Source organism: Eucyclogobius newberryi, unplaced genomic scaffold, assembly GCF_026437365.1.
Source record: "Eucyclogobius newberryi isolate DKJ021-1_F unplaced genomic scaffold, fEucNew1.0.hap1 SCAF_4, whole genome shotgun sequence".
Classification (NCBI taxonomy): Eukaryota; Metazoa; Chordata; class Actinopteri; order Gobiiformes; family Gobiidae; genus Eucyclogobius; species Eucyclogobius newberryi.
This window is the reverse complement of record NW_027316056.1, coordinates 34,262,182-34,282,705: the sequence shown is the minus strand read 5'-3', so window position 1 is coordinate 34,282,705 and position 20,524 is coordinate 34,262,182. Positions and strand designations below refer to the sequence as shown.

The 20,524-nt window shown below is 43.4% G+C and overlaps 2 protein-coding genes across 2 annotated transcripts in view; both read right to left on the bottom strand.

Moving 5' to 3' along the window:
• The window catches only part of LOC140377266 (uncharacterized), a 29,228-nt gene extending 22,850 nt beyond the window's left edge, over nucleotides 1–6,378 (bottom strand). The window contains exon 1 of the mRNA XM_072462611.1: nucleotides 6,217–6,378. The gene's annotated coding sequence lies outside the window, so the exon portion shown is untranslated. The remainder of the gene's footprint in view (nucleotides 1–6,216) is intronic.
• The window catches only part of LOC140377918 (lysophosphatidic acid receptor 2-like), a 283,463-nt gene that overhangs the window by 160,302 nt on the left and 102,637 nt on the right, over nucleotides 1–20,524 (bottom strand). The gene's annotated exons all lie outside the window — the stretch shown is intronic.

Genomic DNA, 20,524 nt, shown 5'->3' with positions numbered 1-20,524 from the left:
CATCTGCCTCGAAAAACTGGTTCTCCTCCTGAGTGGCTCCAGCTCCACTGTCTATCTCGCGTCCTCCTGTCCGTCTGAGGGAGTCGGATCGTTCCTTCAGTGTAGAACTCCTCCAGGTTTTGTAGTTTTTCTTGGCTGAGAAGAAGGATCTAAGGACAGGGGTGCTTGGGACATTTGTCTAAGGACACAGGATGCTGGGACATTGCCAAGTCCCTATGAAGATTATTTAATCTGTTTTTCATTGTCGCCTTCTGAGGCAACTGCTGTGATTTTGAGCGTTACAAACATAAATTGAATTGAATTGAATTGGTAAACAACTTCTTCAAGAACTTTGCCCCAAAATGGCAGATTAGAGATGGGCCGGTAACGACTCAGTACTGCGGCATCAAGACTGCTCTTCTTTAGGAGAGGCTTTATGACCACAGTTTTCAAAGACATTGGAAATATCCCTGATTGAAGCCTACACAAAATTTAGAGTTGAATTTATATGTCTGATGAACATGCCCCTCTTAAAAAGGTTGAAAATAAAAAGTAATCCCGTGTTTTCTCCAGACATCGCACATTGACTGGGCAGAAGCCAAGGCAACCAAATCAGCAGCAGATTGACAGCAGTTTGGTCATAAGAGCAATAATTATGTTTCTACTGTCTGTAAAGTTAAAGCATCTTATTACAGCAATACTACCAAATCAAATAAATAATCAAATATTCAATTACTGGTAATCTGCTTAACTAGATTACACAAGTCCAGAATTTTGTGATAGATAATTGTCTCGGCACACAAAGGATTACTGACTGTCTTCTGTGAACTGCATGTTCAAATAATGACACGACTAAATACATCCACAGGATAGGTTGTTGGGGTTAGAGGTCACATGTTAGACACAGCTGTGCACTGAGCTCTAAGCACAGGCTCTATTTAAGTTGTGTGACGTTTAAGAGGAAATGAAGACATTGGTGTCTTCATTTCAGCACACACAGGACACCTGCACAGCACAAACGTTTCACCCACTACAACACTTCCCTTTAGCTGTACCACAAACAGGATGAAAACACTTTCAAAACAGCCTCACACTACACATTGCTCTACAAAAAACAGAATGAGAGGATGTTGGGGAGTGTAAATGTAAAAGGGAGAGTGCAATAGTGACTGAGCAGTGGAGAAAGCTTAGTTAGCAAGTTAAATGAATGAATATCATACTTAACAGGTGATTTTGTATGTTCTATATTTATTTAATATGAAAGAATATATAATACACTATTAAAAATAGATGGGGATTTGCAATTATTAACATTTTTGGTCTACAGCAGAGGTCTCCAATAGGCGGCCCGCTTATGCACTAAATAGCAAAGGGAGCTTTTTTTTGGCAGCTACTAAGTTTTTAATATCATTTGAACCAAATGTTCTAATGTCTAATTTTAAAATAGTCCCTCTTATGTCCTGTGTTACTCCTGCTTGAGTCCTGCTTTAGACCTGTTTTAGCTGTTTTTAGGTCTGCTTTGCACTAGTCTAGTTTTTTTGAAACTTCCTATAATCTGTCCTTTCCCCCTGTATCTACTGCGTTGTAACAACGAAATTTCCCCATGTGTGGACATTAAAGGAATATCTTATCTTAGTCAGGTTTCTGGTAAACACTGGGTTTGCATTGCCTGGGTCTTAGTGCTTGTGTCCTGTTTTTAGTCATGTAATATGTTCTTTTTACTTCTCTGAAAGTAAAGTTGTTTAATTGTGCCTCTGTGAGTTGTTTGTGGATATTATAGAGAGAAAACATAGCCCTCCCAAAAATCTGGCCCCCTGGAAAACAAATTATTGGAGACCCCTGGTCTGCAGCCAATCATCTGGCAGTAAAAAAACAAAAAACAAAACCCTTTTCACGGGTGGTGTCATCCATTTCTACTTCCCTTCTCTCAAGGCCTGGAAGCTTGAGGGTTCTGCGCAGTATATTTGCTGTTATAGCGCTGCACTTTTCTGGATTGGTATTTTCGATGTTTGTACAGGGATCTTTGGCTTTCTCCAGCTCTTCTCTGAGCCCTTGGTAATTCTCTAGTTTCTACAATGTCTGGTTGGTTTGCCATTACTATTCTGTCAGTTTGTGTCTGGAAGTCCCACAGGATCTCGGCTCTTTCATTTTCCACCACTTTTGAAAGTGTTTCTCACCTTGACTTCTAAGTCTACACTCTGCACAGATGTTCCTGTACACTATGCCAGTCATCTGGTTATGGCGCTCCATGTATACTCTCCCTGCCCGCATCTTACAGCCTGCACTTATGTCTCAGGGGCCTCTTTGCACCGCCTAAACGCCTTGGGTCTTCTATGGTCTAGTAGATCTGGGCCTCTGGTGCTCAGGGCCTGCTCCTGTGGGGCCATAACGAGTGCTTATGCTATACTTCAGTCCAGCCTGTTCTAGCCATTGGTAGGATTTCTTGATATCTGCCACTTCAGTCATGTTTCGGTGGTAACAGCACGAAAAATGTGGACGGCTAAACATTAGGTAAATTTCCTCCAAATTGTTTTTAGTTAATAATGAATTAGTGATTTTAACATAGATCTTCTAGAAGATGATTATGTCAGACTAAATGAGTCCACCCCACCCACCCATGTTAACTTTCAGACCTCCAGGAGCACAGGCCAGGGTGGTGGTGTGGCAGTGATCTCACTCTCAAGCCTACATGTGTCAATCACGTGTCCAAATATGAGAAACCAAAAAGGAGTTTCGTTCATAGTAATCTACCGACTTCCTGGTCCTTCTTCAGTGTTTTTAACAGAGTTTTCTGACTTTATATCAAACTTATTGTTAGCCTGGGATAAAATAGTGATAGCTGGAGATTGCAATATCATGTGAATGTAGGGTATTCTTACTGGTACAAGTACTGTAGGTTATGAATGTTCTCCCACTTATGAAAGAGGGGGACATTCAAGAATTGTTCAAGATTTCAAACATGACACGTTATATAAGTGTGGGTATGTTTGATGTCATATTTTAGGAGTAAGTTGGGGCCCCGAGCAGGGCCGGCCCAAGCCTTCAGGGGGCCCTAAGCGAAAAAAAATTTGGGGGCCCCTCACCACGTCATCAGAATCAGTTTTATTGCCATTGTCAGTGAACAATTCACATATGGGAACTTTCTTCAACGCAAACAAAGCGCACCAAAACTCCAGGGCATATGTTTGCCAGTTAGTTTATTCTCAACACCTCACAAGCTCAAATATTGCTAACTTAAATCCCACAATGCAACTTGGTATTCCGCTGACATCACCTCTACTCCCTGTACAAATAACACACATCCCAGATATGTTTTTGGGCGTATTTGTGGGCGTTAATGGTCGACAGCCACATTAGCACATTAGCAGTTTAAACTAATGAACAGGGGGGTCTGGGGGCGCTCCCCCAGAGATTTTCAGACCTTTTTCGTGTATTCTGTTGCATTTTAATGTGGTCCAGCCGGCTAAAGTAAGAGTAAAATGTTGAGGTTGTAATGCTATAAAATGATGATGTGATGAAACTGTGCCAGGTGAAAATGACTAAAGCCAGTTATTAATACATTAGTGTACTTAATTACTCAATACAATATTGGCTATGAAAAATAATTATGATCAAATTGATTCATTTTAACTGAAAATGTAAAATTAATAGTTACCCTTACTAATTTATCTTTTACAGCTCCCAACTGTTCCTTCTTGCCAAAGTGACAAAACAAGTTATATTAAATTAAACAAATGGCATAAGCATTGCTTGATTAACAATTAACACTGATAAAACAGTGCAAACATGTTATTCCCAGAGAATGAACAGAACGAGAAGTGAAGGTCCAAACCTAGCTTTAGTGAAGAGACTGTGTTTCTGCAGCTTTGCCACTTTTATATAAAAATATATAGTATTATTCTATAACAGACGTAATTATAATATGTCTGGTTATTTTTCACTATCAGTTTATTATAATTTATAACAAATAGTCTAATGATGCTTTTTAAATAAATTGAAATGTTTTATTGCTCTATTAAAAGTGAATTACAATATAAATGTTTGTTCTGATCAGAACATCACACACTGGACTCCTGCATGAAACAATGCTGCGATGTGATTGGCTGATGGACCTTACACGCATAAACCTTTACGTTCCTCTTATTGCACTTTAAGAAGTAAAACAGACATCACGAGTCACGATTGATCTCACACATGGTGATGTGAGAGAGAGGGACGCAAACTCAAACCGCTCATCTCTGACTGAGGCTGCACAGGGGCCCGGGACAGGAGCCCGGGACAGGGGCCGCACACTGTTCACTCCAAAGTCTCACGTCAGAGGTTCTGGACGAGACGGCGCTCGTCCAGACCGGATCTCCGGCTCTTAGTGACCGGGGCATAGACGCCCCTCACCGGCCTCACCTGCAGCCAACACTACGGGGCTGGTGTAAATGTTAAGCTTATTATCTTTCATTCAGACATATTATTATGCGCGGGGCAGAGCTCTCGTCGCCTCCAGTCTGAGCGAACTAACGTGACAGAATCGTGTTGTTTCAAACAGCAGCATTAACCGTCTCTTTGTAAGAGAAGTTCAATACCTGGAAAGTGTTGTTGAGTTTGCAGTTTCTTTACATCGTCAAGAAGTTTCTTCTTTCGTTTTTCGGCATCGGGGGGATATATTCTTCTGGACATGAGGACCACGCAGGGACCACGTTCTGTTGTGTTTATGTTTTGCTCTCGTTCTGCTCGCGCCCAATCAGCGCAGGTTTGATGTCTTGGTTGCCAGATTGTCATTACAAATAAATGCGGTTTGTGTGTTATGTTACCGCTGTGTGCGCTGCCGCGCCAGCAGCGCTACTACACTAGTGGCGCACGCTGCGCTTGCACTTCGCATAAAACGGGTTGCCAGATTGGGGGCCCTATTAACGCCTCGGGGCCCTACGCGGCTGCTTAGTTCGCTTATAGGCTGGGCCGGCCCTGGCCTCGGGGCCCTACGCGGCTGCTTAGTTCGCTTATAGGCTGGGCCGGCCCTGGCCTCGGGGCCCTACGCGGCTGCTTAGTTCGCTTATAGGCTGGGCCGGCCCTGGCCCCGAGGCAACAAAGCAGCCCCAAACCATGATGCCCCCTCCACCATATTTCACAACTGGGATGAGGGTTTGATGTTGCTGTGCTGTATACTATTCACTTTTCCCCCATTTTGTTATGTTGTTTTTGTTATCAATGTTCTTTTTACTTTTATACTTCTGTGCCTAATCTGCTTTGCAACACTGGAATTTCCCCATTGTGGGTCAAATAGACATTATCTTATGTTACAGCGTTATTCCAAAATTGATTAAATGTATTATTTTCTTAATAATTAATTCATGCATTTCTATCATTACTTAAAAGTGCTGATTTAAATGCCTCAATGAAGATTTCACTTGGGTTATAATATCATTGCTTTGTTTAATTTCTTAGTTAGAATATATATATATATATATATATATATATATATATATATATATATTCAACATAAAACAATTACTGGAAAAAGATGACATACTGTACTATATTTAAATAGGCTCAACATTTTTTCTTTTCTTTCTTTGAGTGAGCAGCGCCTGAGCCTGATGTGGCTGTGTTTGTGGTGAAGTGACATGTTCAGCCTACGCTTTCCCTTCTCTGCTCATGTTGTTTTCAGCGTATGGACTGTCCCTATCTCACCACAGACCACATACTTCCTGTTCCCAGAAAACCTCTTCTATCTACACTTTTTACATGTAAATCAGACCTGTTGTTACACTGACCAAAATGCACTGTTCAGATTGGTCTGAGGTAGATTTGTAAAACATTCTGATCACAGAATGGGAACATGACAAAGGCTGTCCACTTGGCTCGAGGATTTTTAGCGGGATATTGTTGAAATAAGAAGAAAAACTATTTATTTAATCAGAAAACGAAACAAAGTTTCACTAACATTTGTGACGCAACCTTACTATGAGCATGGTCACATCTTCATGGATCTGACCTGTAACTTTACTATTTTTTTAACCAAGGTTGTCAAGAGTGTACTATGTATTAAATACATAGACCTCTTTTGCTCCATGTCCATGTCAACCACATGTGAATAAATGACTGGTGTGTATTCCTCTGAAAGAAAACCAGAACAAGATGACAAAATATGCATCATATTCATATTTCAGTGAGTATAAAATAAGAATATTAGTATATCAAGCCCAAAAATGAAAGGGTGAGAGAACAGCACTCATGCAAGCTTACCCGCTGGTCTTTGTCTGACCCTCTGCTGCTGGTGTGGTCTTCCTCTGGTTTTCTGCTCTTGGTCTGGTCTTCCTCTCACTACTCAATCTGTTTGGTCCTCTTCTGATCCTCTTTCCCTGGTATGGACCTCTTCTGATCCTCTTTCCCTGGTATGGACCTCTTCTGATCCTCTTTCCCTGGTATGGACCTCTTCTGATCCTCTTTCCCTGGTATGGACCTCTTCTGATCCTCTTTCCCTGGTATGGACCTCTTCTGATCCTCTTTCCCTGGTATGGACCTCTTCTGATCCTCTTTCCCTGGTATGGACCTCTTCTGATCCTCTTTCCCTGGTATGGACCTCTTCTGATCCTCTTTCCCTGGTATGGACCTCTTCTGATCCTCTTTCCCTGGTATGGACCTCTTCCGATCCTCACTGCAGATGGGCCTCTCCTCTGACCCCCAGTGTGCCACTGGGAGCTCACTCTGGACGGCTCAGACTGGTTCTGTTCTGCTTTCCTCTCAGGCAGGCGAACAGCAGCAGGAACTGTGTGTGTGTGTGTGTGTGACGTAGAGGAACTTTTTAAGACCAAACCTAAATGTTGTGGCAGCCCTGACTTCCTCAAAACAGCAGCAAAAAGAGATTCAAGTGAGAAAGACAGAAGTCAGCTCGGTTTCTGTTCTGGTTTAAATATCAGATCATACTTTTTCTAATCACTCACCATAAATAGAGGACCCTGATGACCATGTTAAACGGGATAAAGCTTGTTAAAAGAGTATTTAACAGAATATTTCATTCAAATGTTCACTAATGCTTTATTATAATACTTATAAAAAGGCAATATACATTTAGTTGCAAATGTAGGGATGCATTTACTTTATTATTATTTTAGATTATTTTATTTACTTTGTTAAAAGTGAAATAGATGATTTATGAAGAGTTTGAAATCTTTCCATTTATTGACTAAAAAACTTACTATAACTTACAAAGCAGTATATCTCAACTTTTCTCTCCTGTTTATTATTTAGGCTTATTATAGCAAAATCAATGGATCTTTCAGCTGTTTTTGTGTGCTTAACATCTGAACTCACTCTGGATTGGCTTTAAAAGGCATTATCATAATAGTTGTGCACTGTGTAAAAGAAACTGAACAAGTTCAGATGTGAATCACAAAAGGAGCAGACGGAGCCACGTCGGGCTGCAAGACCAGGCTTAACCTGTTTTATTTGATTTGTTTGGAAATAATATGAAATATATCAACCTGGTAAAAGAGGATGTTCTGCTTTCATATATATATATATATATATATACATACATACATATGTATATATATATATATATATATATATATATATACACACACACACACACACACAAATCAAATCAAATTAAATCAATTTATTTTTGTAAGGCCCAAAATCACAACAACAGTTGCCTCTGAGGGCCACAGGGAGAAATGAATCAACAATGTCTGTGGTGGCGATGGAGTCAGACAATGTCTGTGGTGGCGAGGGAGTCAGACAATGTCTGTGGTGGCGAGGGACGATGTCCCAGGGTCCTCTGTCCTTAGACTCTCCTTCTCGGCCAGGAAAAACTACAAAAAAAACCTCTTTGGGAAAAAAGCGTAGAAACCTGGAGGAGTTCCAGTGAAGGAGAGATCCGACTCTCACAGACGGACACGAGGGAGACTGGAGCTGGACCCACTCTTCAGGCAGATGAGGGACCGTCCACACAGGGCAGGGACCACTTCACCAGGGGAGGGGCATCTGGGTCCACAGGTCCTCAGGAGTGAGAGAAAGAAAAGAAGGCGGTGAACAGTTTGCAAGTGGAATCAAAAAATAAATATTGTTTGATAGCATAAGTAGTCAGAAGAAGAAGAGGATAGTGCTCAAGCTGTCATACTTCCCCCAGCATAGTTACTCCTAGGGCAGCGTAGCTAAAGCTGTGGGTTTATGTTTCTGTTCCTAACTAGTCTGACCATAAGCGATTTCGAAGAGGAACGTTTTAAGCCTGGACTTAAATGAAGAGACTGTGTCAGCATATTTAACATGGGTCGGGAGCTGATTCCATAACACAGGAGCTTGGTAGCTAAACGCTCTACCTCCTACAGTACTTTTAGAGACTCTTGGCACCACCAGAAGGCCAGCATTCTGAGAGCGAAGAGCTCTGTTTGGATGATATGGTTCTATAGCATCTTTGAGGTAGGATGGGGCCATGTCATTTATGGCTTTGTAGGTCAAGAGTAGAATTTTTAATTTGATTCTAGACTCGACGGGGAGCCAGTGAAGAGACTTCAGCACCGGCGTAATGTGCTCTCTTCTTTTTGTTCCTCTTAGTAATCTTGCTGCTGCATTTTGAACCAGTTGAAAGCTTTTTATTGGACCGAGTACCGAACCCTGTGGCACACCGTAAATTACTTTAGAGCTTGGTGAGGAGCTCTGGTTTACATTAACAAATTGGAACCTATCAGATAGATAGGATTTAAACCAGCTGAGGGCTGTTCCTCCAACACCTACATCACATTCTAACCTCTGCAGTAGAATGTTGTGGTCGATGGTGTCAAACGCTGCGCTGAGGTCCAACAGAACCAGGATTGAGACCAGTCCATCGTCAGCGGCTAATAACAAATCATTTGTGACTTTAACTAGTGCAGTTTCAGTGCTGTGGTGGGCTCTGAACCCTGACTGGAAAACTTCAAATAAGACACACACACACACACACACACACATGATGGACTGGTCTCAATCCTGGTTCTGTTGGACCCCAGAGCCCTTAACCCTATTTAAATTTAAATATGCCGTAATTTTGTTTGAATTTATGTCAAGTTGATGTTTTCTCTCTGGTCATTTTGTGTTTTGTTGTTTGTTTGTTTGTTTGTTTGTTTGTTTGTTTGTTTGTTTGTTTATCAAATTAGAAAAAGCTTATGCTCAGGCCAGAAACATAAATAAAAACCTAGTTTCCTAGCTACACTACCTAAGGAGCAAATATGCACTATAATCTTCTTCCTCCTACTTTTCCTATCAACAATATTTAACATTTAATTAGGCCCGAGCCCCAGCAGGGCGGAGGGCCTGCAACTGTCTGACCAAACATGCGGGCGCAGCCCGCATGTTTGGTACCCTGTCGCCCCTGGCAAGTACAGTGAACTAGCCCATGCCGAAGGCATGGATCATGCATACTTACTCCTGCTATGACAGAAATAGTCAACACTTAGTGAATGGGCGTAGCCCATTCACTAATTGTTGACAACAGCAGCGCGAAGCGCTGCATTCCTCCAAAAACCCTCCTGGCATCGTCCCGTACGCGAGAATCCATGCCGCAGGCATGGGCCATGCTTGTATCTGCTCAAATCAATGGAAGTCTATGGGGAGTGGGCGGGGCATCCCGACGGAATAGGGAGTGACGAGCGCGTAAGCGCTCGTAATGATGATTCCACCCCATGGCGGCATCGGGAAGGCTTAGAGCTTTCAAACGATGTATCATTTGTTGTTATAGTGGAAACGGCTATATTGTTTTTGCTAAAAATATTATTATTAGGCCCGAGCGCCACAAGCTGGCGAGAGGCCTATTAATCTCGTAAGGCTGCGAAAGTGCGCACGTAGTGCGCACGAAATCGAGCGCGAAGCGCTCGCCCACTTCCAAACACTCACTAACGCACTCCTTCACTCATGCACGCCCCGTGCATACTAATTAGTAGTAGGAAAATGGAACATTACCGTTGTAAACGGGCGAAGCCCGTGCAAAAGTGCGCACTAAACGAGCACTTTACATTGATCCCCATTATTCCCATATAAAGCACTCATTTGCGCTAAGTAGCTCACGAATATGTTCCCCATCTCTTGCATGTTCCGTGCATATAAGCATGTAATGCAAAAATTGAACATTATTACTGTATAGAGGGCCAAAAACTCAAAATTAACGAAAGTACCCGTCAGTGACCAGGGACCCACACCATGAGGTAGGAAAGCGCGAGCGCTTTCCGAAAATGTATAGTTTATGATATTTGAAAAATGGGAAACATTGTTTTCGCATCGGAATATTATTCTTTCTTCTTCTCGGGACCAACCCCCCTATTTTTCACCCAGTGAACATTGACGAAAAGTCACAAAAATGTTCACATCTCTAAAATTCGTGCCTCTCTACATTCTGGCTATTTCCCTTTTCTAAAATAAAAAAAATTGGCGCGTCAGCGCCCCCAAATGTACCAAAAATGCATTGAGAGATGGGAAATGACCCAAAAAAAATCTGATCGTAGAATCATGAAATTTGGCGCAGAGGTAGATGGTGACAAGAGAAGTAAAAAATATTATTACGGCAACGCCGTCCGCCCAACCAAATGTCGGCCATATTGCTTCAAAAATGGCTAAACATGACTTCGGAGTTTTTCCAAACGTCGTACTTTTACGAACTCCTCCCAGGGCGTTGGCCCTAAAAAGCTGAAATTTGGTTAAACTGCTACTGAGGAGTGGGACATAAAAAGTTATCCAAATTACATTGATACCTCTCACGGTCTCTGTGCGGCGAAGCCGCAAACTGTAGCTAGAATTTCAGAAATCTCCCATATTTAAAATTTCTGCCGTTTTCGCAGATAAAGTCCGAATTGCGTCAAATTAGAATCAGTTGTTAAACTCTTTGCCCTGAACCTACTTGAAGTGAAATAAATTCATTTGGCGCCACAGCGCCCCCTACAGATTTTATATGGAGGTTAAATGTTTAGTTATGTTTAGCGTAATAAAAGGACAAGTGGGGCGCGTAAGCGCCCCCTCCTCTTGCGGCGTGGCGGCGGTGTGGCGGCGGCGTGGCGAGGGCCGATCATTGCCGCTTGCGGCTATATTTTTAGGCCCGAGCCCCAGCAGGGCGGAGGGCCTATTGCTCCCGCAACGCTGCCGAAGGCAGCGTTGCAACTGTCTGACCCCGTCGCCCCTGGCAAGTACAGTGAACTAGCCCATGCCGAAGGCATGGATCATGCATACTTACTCCTGCTATGACAGAAATAGTCAACAATTAGTGAATGGGCGTAGCCCATTCACTAATTGTTGACAACAGCAGCGCGAAGCGCTGCATTCCTCCAAAAACCCTCCTGGCATCGTCCCGTACGCGAGAGTCCATGCCGCAGGCATGGGCCATGCTTGTATCTGCTCAAATCAATGGAAGTCTATGGGGAGTGGGCAGGGCATCCCGACGGAATAGGGAGTGACGAGCGCGTAAGCGCTCGTAATGATGATTCCACCCCATGGCGGCATCGGGAAGGCTTAGAGCTTTCAAACGATGTATAATTTGTTGTTATAGTGGAAACGGCTATATTGTTTTTGCTAAAAATATTATTATTTTTTTTTTATTATTATTAGGCCCGAGCCCCAGCAGGGCGGAGGGCCTATTGCTCCCGCAACGCTGCCGAAGGCAGCGTTGCAACTGTTTGATCAAACATGCGGGCGCAGCCCGCATGTTTGGTACCCCGTCGCCCCTGGCAAGTACAGTGAACTAGCCCATGCCGAAGGCATGGATCATGCATACTTACTCCTGCTATGACAGAAATAGTCAACAATTAGTGAATGGGCGTAGCCCATTCACTAATTGTTGACAACAGCAGCGCGAGGCGCTGCATTCCTCCAAAAACCCTCCTGGCATCGTCCCGTACGCGAGAATCCATGCCGCAGGCATGGGCCATGCTTGTATCTGCGCAAATCAATGGAAGTCTATGGGGAGTGGGCGGGGCATCCCGACGGAATAGGGAGTGACGAGCGCGTAAGCGCTCGTAATGATGATTCCACCCCATGGCGGCATCGGGAAGGCTTAGAGCTTTCAAACGATGTATAATTTGTTGTTATAGTGGAAACGGCTATATTGTTTTTGCTAAAAATATTATTAGGCCCGAGCCCCAGCAGGGCGGAGGGCCTATTGCTCCCGCAACGCTGCCAAAGGCAGCGTTGCAACTGTCTGACCAAATATGCGGGCACAGCCCGCATGTTTGGTACCCCGTCGCCCCTGGCAGTACAGTGAACTAGCCCATGCCGAAGGCATGGATCATGCATACTTACTCCTGCTATGACAGAAATATTCTTCAGCGCTTTGATCTCTAATTTGACCCCCTGAACATGCTCAAAAACTCACCAAACTTTGCCCAAAATTCAGAATCGGCGAAAAATTTTATTTTTTCTGGGCCATTTTTTTTTTCGTTAAAAAATGGCGCGACAGCGCCACCGATAAAAGTCAAACTACATTGCGCCTATGGGAGACGCCCCGAGGTCAACTTTGGCGTAAAGCTACGAAATTCGGGACACGCATTCCTCTCGTGAGGACAAAAAAAAAATATTGTCGTGGCCACGCCCCCAGACTTACCCTATGGCCACCATCTTCCTTTGAAAATGAAAACACGCTGTGTTAGCCATTTTGTTCACGTCAAACTTTGACGAACTCCTCCTAGGGCGTTTTGCCCACCGACTTCAAAATTGGTGTACGTCCTCTGGACAAGTGTGGCATCTAAAGTTATCCAATTTTTTGAGATACCTTTTACGGTCTGTGTGCGGCGCAGCCGCAAAGTTGGACAACTTATTTTGGAATATTGCAGATCTAAAAATTGCTCCCATTTGATCAAAACGAGTCCGATTAGGACCAAATTTGAATCAGTTGTTAAACTTTCAAGTTTGGACCAGTTTAGGATGACAAAATTGAAATGGGCGCGATAGCGCCCCCTACAGAGTTGCCTTTGAGTGAACATTGATGGACAAAAACTGGTTTTACACAAATGTTCTAAACTTTGCCCAAAATTCTATTTTGGGGTCCCGAGCAAAAGGCCAATCAAACTTATGCCTTAATTTTTACGGCGTAGCCGTAGCCATGACGGAAACCTCCTATGTTATCCCTATGGGAAAATTGCTAAATCTCTCGAATATCCACATTTTTCTGTTTCACACTTTAACGAACTCCTCCTAGGGCGTTTTGCCCACCGACCTCAAAATCGGTGTACGTCCTCTAGACAAGTGGGGCATCTAAAGTTATCCAAATTTTAAGGATAACTTTTACGGTCTCTGTGCGACGGAGCCGCAAACTTTTCCCTGAATTCTGACTATTTGGCCTTCAGAGTGGCCTATAAACAATAGAGTTTTTCCAAATGACATGATATTTTGAACAAAATTCTAATTTGCCATCCTGATCACAAAAGTATGAGAGCCAAAGTCATATTTTGTACGGCGTAACCGTAGCGTTGACAGAAACATCCCATGTTATCCTTATGGGAAAATCGTAGAATCTCTCAAATCACCACATTTTTACGCTTCACACTTTAACGAACTCCTCCTAGGGTGATTGCCCGATCAAGCTCATATTTGGGGAAAATCATCTACACAAAAGGGGCATCAAAAGTTATTCATATTTTGATTTTAAGTGGTACGGTCTCTGTGCCGTGGAGCTGCAAATATACTGTCACAAATGGGAAAACGCCAAATCTTTGAAATGTTCAAATTTATGCTTCACACTTTAACAAACTCCTCCGTGGGCAATAGCTCAATCAAGCTTTACTTTGGGAAATATCATCTACACAAGCGCGGCATCAAAAGTTATCCATATTTTTATTCTAAGTGCTACGGTCTCTGTGTGGCGGCGCAGCAAATTTGACTGACACTTGTGTTCATTTGCACTGGATTGGCCATGTCCAATGTGTCGCCGTCTGTCAAGTTCTTTTTCATTCAACACAATAAGGGCGCCATCTTTATCAAGTCGAAAGCGCAGAGTCGGAAGGCCGAAGGCCCGCGAGGGCCGTTGGATGCCGCTTGCGGCTTTAATTATTATTAGGCCCGAGCCCCAGCAGGGGGAGGGCCTATTGCTCCCGCAACGCTGCCGAAGGCAGCGTTGCAACTGTCTGACCAAACATGCGGGCGCAGCCCGCATGTTTGGTACCCCGTCGCCCCTGGCAAGTACAGTGAACTAGCCCATGCCGAAGGCATGGATCATGCATACTTACTCCTGCTATGACAGAAATAGTCAACAATTAGTGAATGGGCGTAGCCCATTCACTAATTGTTGACAACAGCAGCGCGAAGCGCTGCATTCCTCCAAAAACCCTCCTGGCATCGTCCCGTATGCGAGAATCCATGCCGCAGGCATGGGCCATGCTTGTATCTGCTCAAATCAATGGAAGTCTATGGGGAGTGGGCGGGGCATCCCGACGGAATAGGGAGTGACGAGCGCGTAAGCGCTCGTAATGATAATTCCACCCCATGGCGGCATCGGGAAGGCTTAGAGCTTTCAAACGATGTATCATTTGTTGTTATAGTAAAAACGGCTATATTGTTTTTGCTAAAAATATTATTATTATTATTATTATTTTTCTTGTTCTTCTTCAGCGCTTTGATCTCTAATTTGACCCCCTGAACATGCTCAAAAACTCACCAAACTTTGCCCAAAATTCAGAATCGGTGAAAAATTTTATTTTTTCTGGGCCATTTTTTTTTTCGTTAAAAAATGGCGCGACAGCGCCACCGACAAAAGTCAAAATACATTGCGCCTATGGGAGACGCCCCGAGGTCAACTTTGGCGTAAAGCTACGAAATTCGGGACACGCATTCCTCTCGTGAGGATATACAAAAAAAAACATTGTGGCCACGCCCCCAAACTTACCCTATGGCCGCCATCTTCCTTTGAAAATGAAAACAAGCTGAGTTAGCCATTTTGTTTACGTCAAACTTTGACGAACTCCTCCTAGGGCGTTTTGCCCACCGACTTCAAAATCGGCGTACGTCCTCTGGACAAGTGGGGCATCTAAAGTTATTCAATTTTTTGAGATACCTTTTACGGTCTGTGTGCGGCGCAGCCGCAAAGTTGGACAACTTATTTTGGAATATTGCAGGTCTAAAAATTGCTCCCATTTGATCAAAACCAGTCCGATTAGGACCAAATTTGAATCAGTTGTTAAACTTTCTAGTTTGGACCAGTTTAGGCTGACAAAATTGAAATGGCAGTGATAGCGCCCCCTACAGAGTGACCTTTAAATTAACATTGAAGGTCAAAAATTAGTTTTACCAAAATTGTCTAAACTTTACCCAAAATTCTATTTTGCCGTCCCGATCACAAAAGCCAATCACAAAAATGCCTAAATTTTTACGCCGTAGTCGTAGCGATGACAGAAACCTCCCATGTTATCCCTATGGGAAAACCACAAAATCTCTCAAATTACCACATTTTTATGTTTTACACTTTAACGAAGTCCTCCTAGTGCGTTTTGCCCACCAACCTCAAAATCGGTGTACGTCCTCTAGACAAGTGGTGTATCTAAAGTTATCCAAATTTTAAGGATAACTTTTACGGTCTTTGTGCGACGGAGCCGCAAACGTTTCCCAGAATTCTGACTATTTGGCCTTCAGAGTGGCCTATAAACAATAGAGTTTTTCCAAATGACATGATATTTTGAACAAAATTCTAATTTGCCATCCTGATCATAAAAGTATGAGAGCCAAAGTCATATTTTGTACGGCGTAACCGTAGCGTTGACAGAAACATCCCATGTTATCCTTATGGGAAAATCGTAGAATCGCTCAAATCACCACATTTTTACGCTTCACACTTTAATGAACTCCTCCTAGGGCGATTGTCCGATCAAGTTCATATTTGGAGAATATCATCTACACAAGCGGGGCATCAAAACTTACCCATATTTTGATTCTAAGTGCTACGGTCTCTGTGTGGCGGACCCGCAAATATATGTCAGAAATGGGAAAACAGCGAAATCTCTAAAATCACCACATTTTTAGCTTCACATTTTAACGAACTCCTCCTAGGGCGATTGCCCGATCAAGCTCATATTTGGGGAAAATCATCTACACAAACGGGGCATAAAAAGTTATCCATATTTTGATTTTAAGTGGTACGGTCTCTGTGCCGTGGAGCTGCAAATATACTGTCACAAATGGGAAAAACGCCAAATCCTTGAAATGTTCACATTTACGCTTCACACTTTAACAAACTCCTCCGTGGGCAATAGCTCGATCAAGCTTTACTTTGGGAAAAATCATCTACACAAGCGCGGCATCAAAAGTTATCCATATTTTTATTCCAAGTGCTACGGTCTCTGTGCGGCGGCGCAGCAAATTTGACTGACACTTGTGTTCATTTGCACTGGATTGGCCATGTCCAATGTGTCGCCGTCTGTCAAGTTCTTTTTTTATTCAAGACACAATAAGGGCGCCATCTTTATCAAGTCAAAAGCGCAGAGTCGGAAGGCCGGCGGCCCGCGAGGGCCGTTGGATGCCGCTTGCGGCTTTAATTTTTCTTGTTCTTCATCGCTTTGAACTCTAATTTGACCCCCTGAACATGCTCAAAAACTCACCAAACTTTGCCCAAAATTCAGAATCGGCGAAAAATTTAGTTTTTTCTGGGCCATTTTTTTTTCCGTTAAAAAATGGCGCGACAGCGCCACCGACAAAAGTCAAAATACATTGCGCCTATGGGAGACGCCCCGAGGTCAACTTTGTCGTAGAGCTACGAAATTCGGAACACACATTCCTCTCGTGAGGACAAAAAAAAAATATTATTGTGGCCACGCCCCCAGATTTACCCTATGGCCGCCATCTTCCTTTGAAAATGAAAACACGCTGTGTTAGCCATTTTGTTCACGTCAAACTTTGACGAACTCCTCCTAGGGCGTTTTGCCCACCGACTTCAAAATCGGCGGACGTCCTCTGGACAAGTGGGGCATCTAAAGTTATCCAATTTTTTGAGATACCTTTTACGGTCTGTGTGAGGCGCAGCCGCAAAGTTGGACAACTTATTTTGGAATATTGCAGATCTAAAAATTGCTCCCATTTGATCAAAACAAGTCCGATTAGGACCAAATTTGAATCAGTTGTTAAACTTTCTAGTTTGGACCAGTTTAGGCTGACAAAATTGAAATGGCCGCGATAGCGCCCCCTACAGAGTGACCTTTAAATTAACATTGAAGGTCTAAAATTAGTTTTACCAAAATTGTCTAAACTTTACCCAAAATTCTATTTTGCCGTCCCGATCACAAAAGCCAATCAGACAAATGCCTTAATTTTTACGGCGTAGTCGTAGCGATGACAGAAACATCCCATGTTATCCCTATGGGAAAACCACAAAATCTCTCAAATTACCACATTTTTATGTTTCACACTTTAACGAACTCCTCCTAGTGCGTTTTGCCCACCAACCTCAAAATCGGTGTACGTCCTCTAGACAAGTGGGGCATCTAAAGTTATCCAAATTTTAAGGATAACTTTTACGGTCTCTGTGCGACGGAGCCGCAAACGTTTCCCAGAATTCTGACTATTTGGCCTTCAGAGTAGCCTATAAACAATAGAGTTTTTCCAAATGACATGATATTTTGCACAAAATTCTAATTTTCCATCCTGATCATACAAGTATGAGAGCCAAAGTCATATTTTGTACGGCGTAACCGTAGCGATGACAGAAACATCCCATGTTATCCTTATGAGAAAATCGTAGAATCGCTCAAATCACCACATTTTTACGCTTCACACTTTAACGAACTCCTCCTAGGGCGATTGTCCGATCAAACTCATATTTGGGGAAAATCATCTACACAAGCGGGGCATCAAAACTTATCCATATTTTTATTCCAAGTGTCACGGTCTCTGTGCGGCGGACCCGCACATTTGACCGACATTTGTGTTCATTTCCACTGGATTGGCCATGTCCAATGTGTCGCCGTCTGTCAAGTTCTTTTTTAATTCAACACACAATAAGGGCGCCATCTTTATCAAGTCGAAAGCGCAGAGTCGGAAGGCCGGCGGCCCCGAGGGCCGTTGGATGCCGCTTGCGGCTTTAATTTTTCTTGTTTTTCTTCAGCGCTTTGATCTCTAATTTGACCCCCTGAACATGCTCAAAAACTCACCAAACTTTGCCCAAAATTCAGAATCGGCGAAAAATTTGATTTTTTCTGGGCCATTTTTTTTTTCGTTAAAAAATGGCGCGACAGCGCCACCGACAAAAGTCAAAATACATTGCGCCTATGGGAGACGCCCCGAGGTCAACTTTGGCGTAAAGCTACGAAATTCGGGACACGCATTCCTCTCGTGAGGACAAAGAAAAAAAATCATTGTGGCCACGCCCCCAGACTTACCCTATGGCCGCCATCTTCCTTTGAAAATGAAAACACGCTGTGTTAGCCATTTTGTTCACGTCAAACTTTGACGAACTCCTCCTAGGGCGTTTTGCCCATCGACTTCAAAATTGGCGTACGTCCTCTGGACAAGTGGGGCATCTAAAGTTATCCAATTTTTTGAGATACCTTTTACGGTCTGTGTGCGGCGCAGCCACAAAATTGGACAACTTATTTTGGGATAATGTTAATCTAAAAATTGCTCCCATTTGATCAAAACGAGTCCGATTTGGACCAAATTTGAATCAGTTGTTAAACTATCCAGTTTGGACCAGTTTGTGATGACAAAATTTAAATGGGCCTGATAGCGCCCCCTACAGAGTGACCTTTGAATTAACATTGAAGGTCAAAAGTTTGTTTTACCAAAATGTTCTAAACTTTACCCAAAATTCTATTTGGCCATCCCGATCAAAAAACCCAATGAGACAAATGCCTTAATTTTTACGGCGTAGTCGTAGCGATGACAGAAACCTCCCATGTTATCCCTATGGGAAAACCGCAAAATCTCTCAAATTACCACATTTTTATGTTTCACACTTTAACGAACTCCTCCTAGTGCGTTTTGCCCACCAACCTCAAAATCGGTGTACGTCCTCTAGACAAGTGGGGCATCTAAAGTTATCCAAATTTGAAGGATTACTTTTACGGTCTCTGTGCGACGGAGCCGCAAACGTTTCCCAGAATTCTGACTATTTGGCCTTCAGAGTGGCTTATAAACAATAGAGTTTTTCCAAATGACATGATATTTTGAACAAAATTCTAATTTGCCATCCTGATCATACAAGTATGAGAGCCAAAGCCATATTTTGTACGGCGTAACCGTAGCGATGACAGAAACATCCCATGTTATCCCTATGGGGAAACCGTAAAATCTCTAAAATGACCACATTTTTACACTTCACACTTTAACAAACTCCTCCTAGGGCGATCACCCGATCAAGTTCATATTAGGGGAAAATAATCTACACAAGCGGAGCATCAAAGGTTATCCATATTTTAATCCCAAGTGTCACGGTCTCTGTGCGCTGGAGCTGCACATTTGACCGACATTTGTGTTCATCAATGTGTCGCTGTCTTAGTTCTTAGACAATTGCGTTAGCGCCATCTCTGTAAAATGCAGAGAGCAGAGTCGGAAGGCCGGCGGCCCGCGAGGGCCGTTGGATGCCGCTTGCGGCTTTAATTAGGCCCAAGCCCCAGCAGGGCGGAGGGCCTATTGCTCCCGCAACGCTGCCGTACTTTTCGGGCTGAACGTCGCTCCTGAATAAAAGCAGCGCAGACGATGTTTATAAAAAAAATCAACTTGTACATATACGGGCCACATGTGCCCACGTTTAAACACAAGATATTTACACATTAAACAGTAGTGATGCCTCTTTTGGACCGGGTGCACCTGCGGCCGCTACGTAATTAGACTCATTTATGAGTGAATATGTGTTGGATTGTAATAAAACAGCATTTTGAAAGAATCCCTACTGTTCCCTGCGTCCCTATTGTCCCCTGTTCCTACTGTCCCCTCTGTCCCTGTTGTCCCCTGTTCCTACTGTCCCCTGCGTCCCTATTGTCCCCTGTTCCTACTGTCCCCTCCGTCCCTATTGTCCCCTGTTCCTACTGTCCCCTCCGTCCCTATTGTCCCCTGTTCCTACTGTCCCCTCCGTCCCTATTGTCCCCTCTGTCCCTATTGTACCCTCTGTCCTTGATGACTCTGAGCTGATTTACCTGTGTTTGTGTCTTCACTGGTTCATCTGCTCCTGAGCTCGTGCTTAGCGAGTGAGAGTTGCGTTGTAACATGAGATATTTACACAGAAATATGTCTTCTTCTACAGTGGGTCAAACGCTTCCTGCTAGATAGACCGTTAGCCAGTAAAATCGATCAATTAGACGAACCGTTATATCGGCCACAGGCTTCAAAAAGGTAGCGGCTTAAAGTCCAAAAAATGAGGTAGGCTAAGGGGCTGGTGGTGTCTCATTCACGTAGAGTTAGCTTAGCGTGCTCTAGTTACGGGAACCCTTCGTTGGCGTTCGCCCCGTTCCGTCCCTCCCTCCAAGTGTCCTCTATGTGGTTTAAAGGCACGTTCACACGGGCTCCGCTCTTCACCTGCCAAACTGTAGTTCATGGAGCAGTCAAAGTAATGGTTCTGGCACAACTTTCACAATACGACACAGGAGTCACTTTCAGAGCTTGACTCGTTTGGCCCATC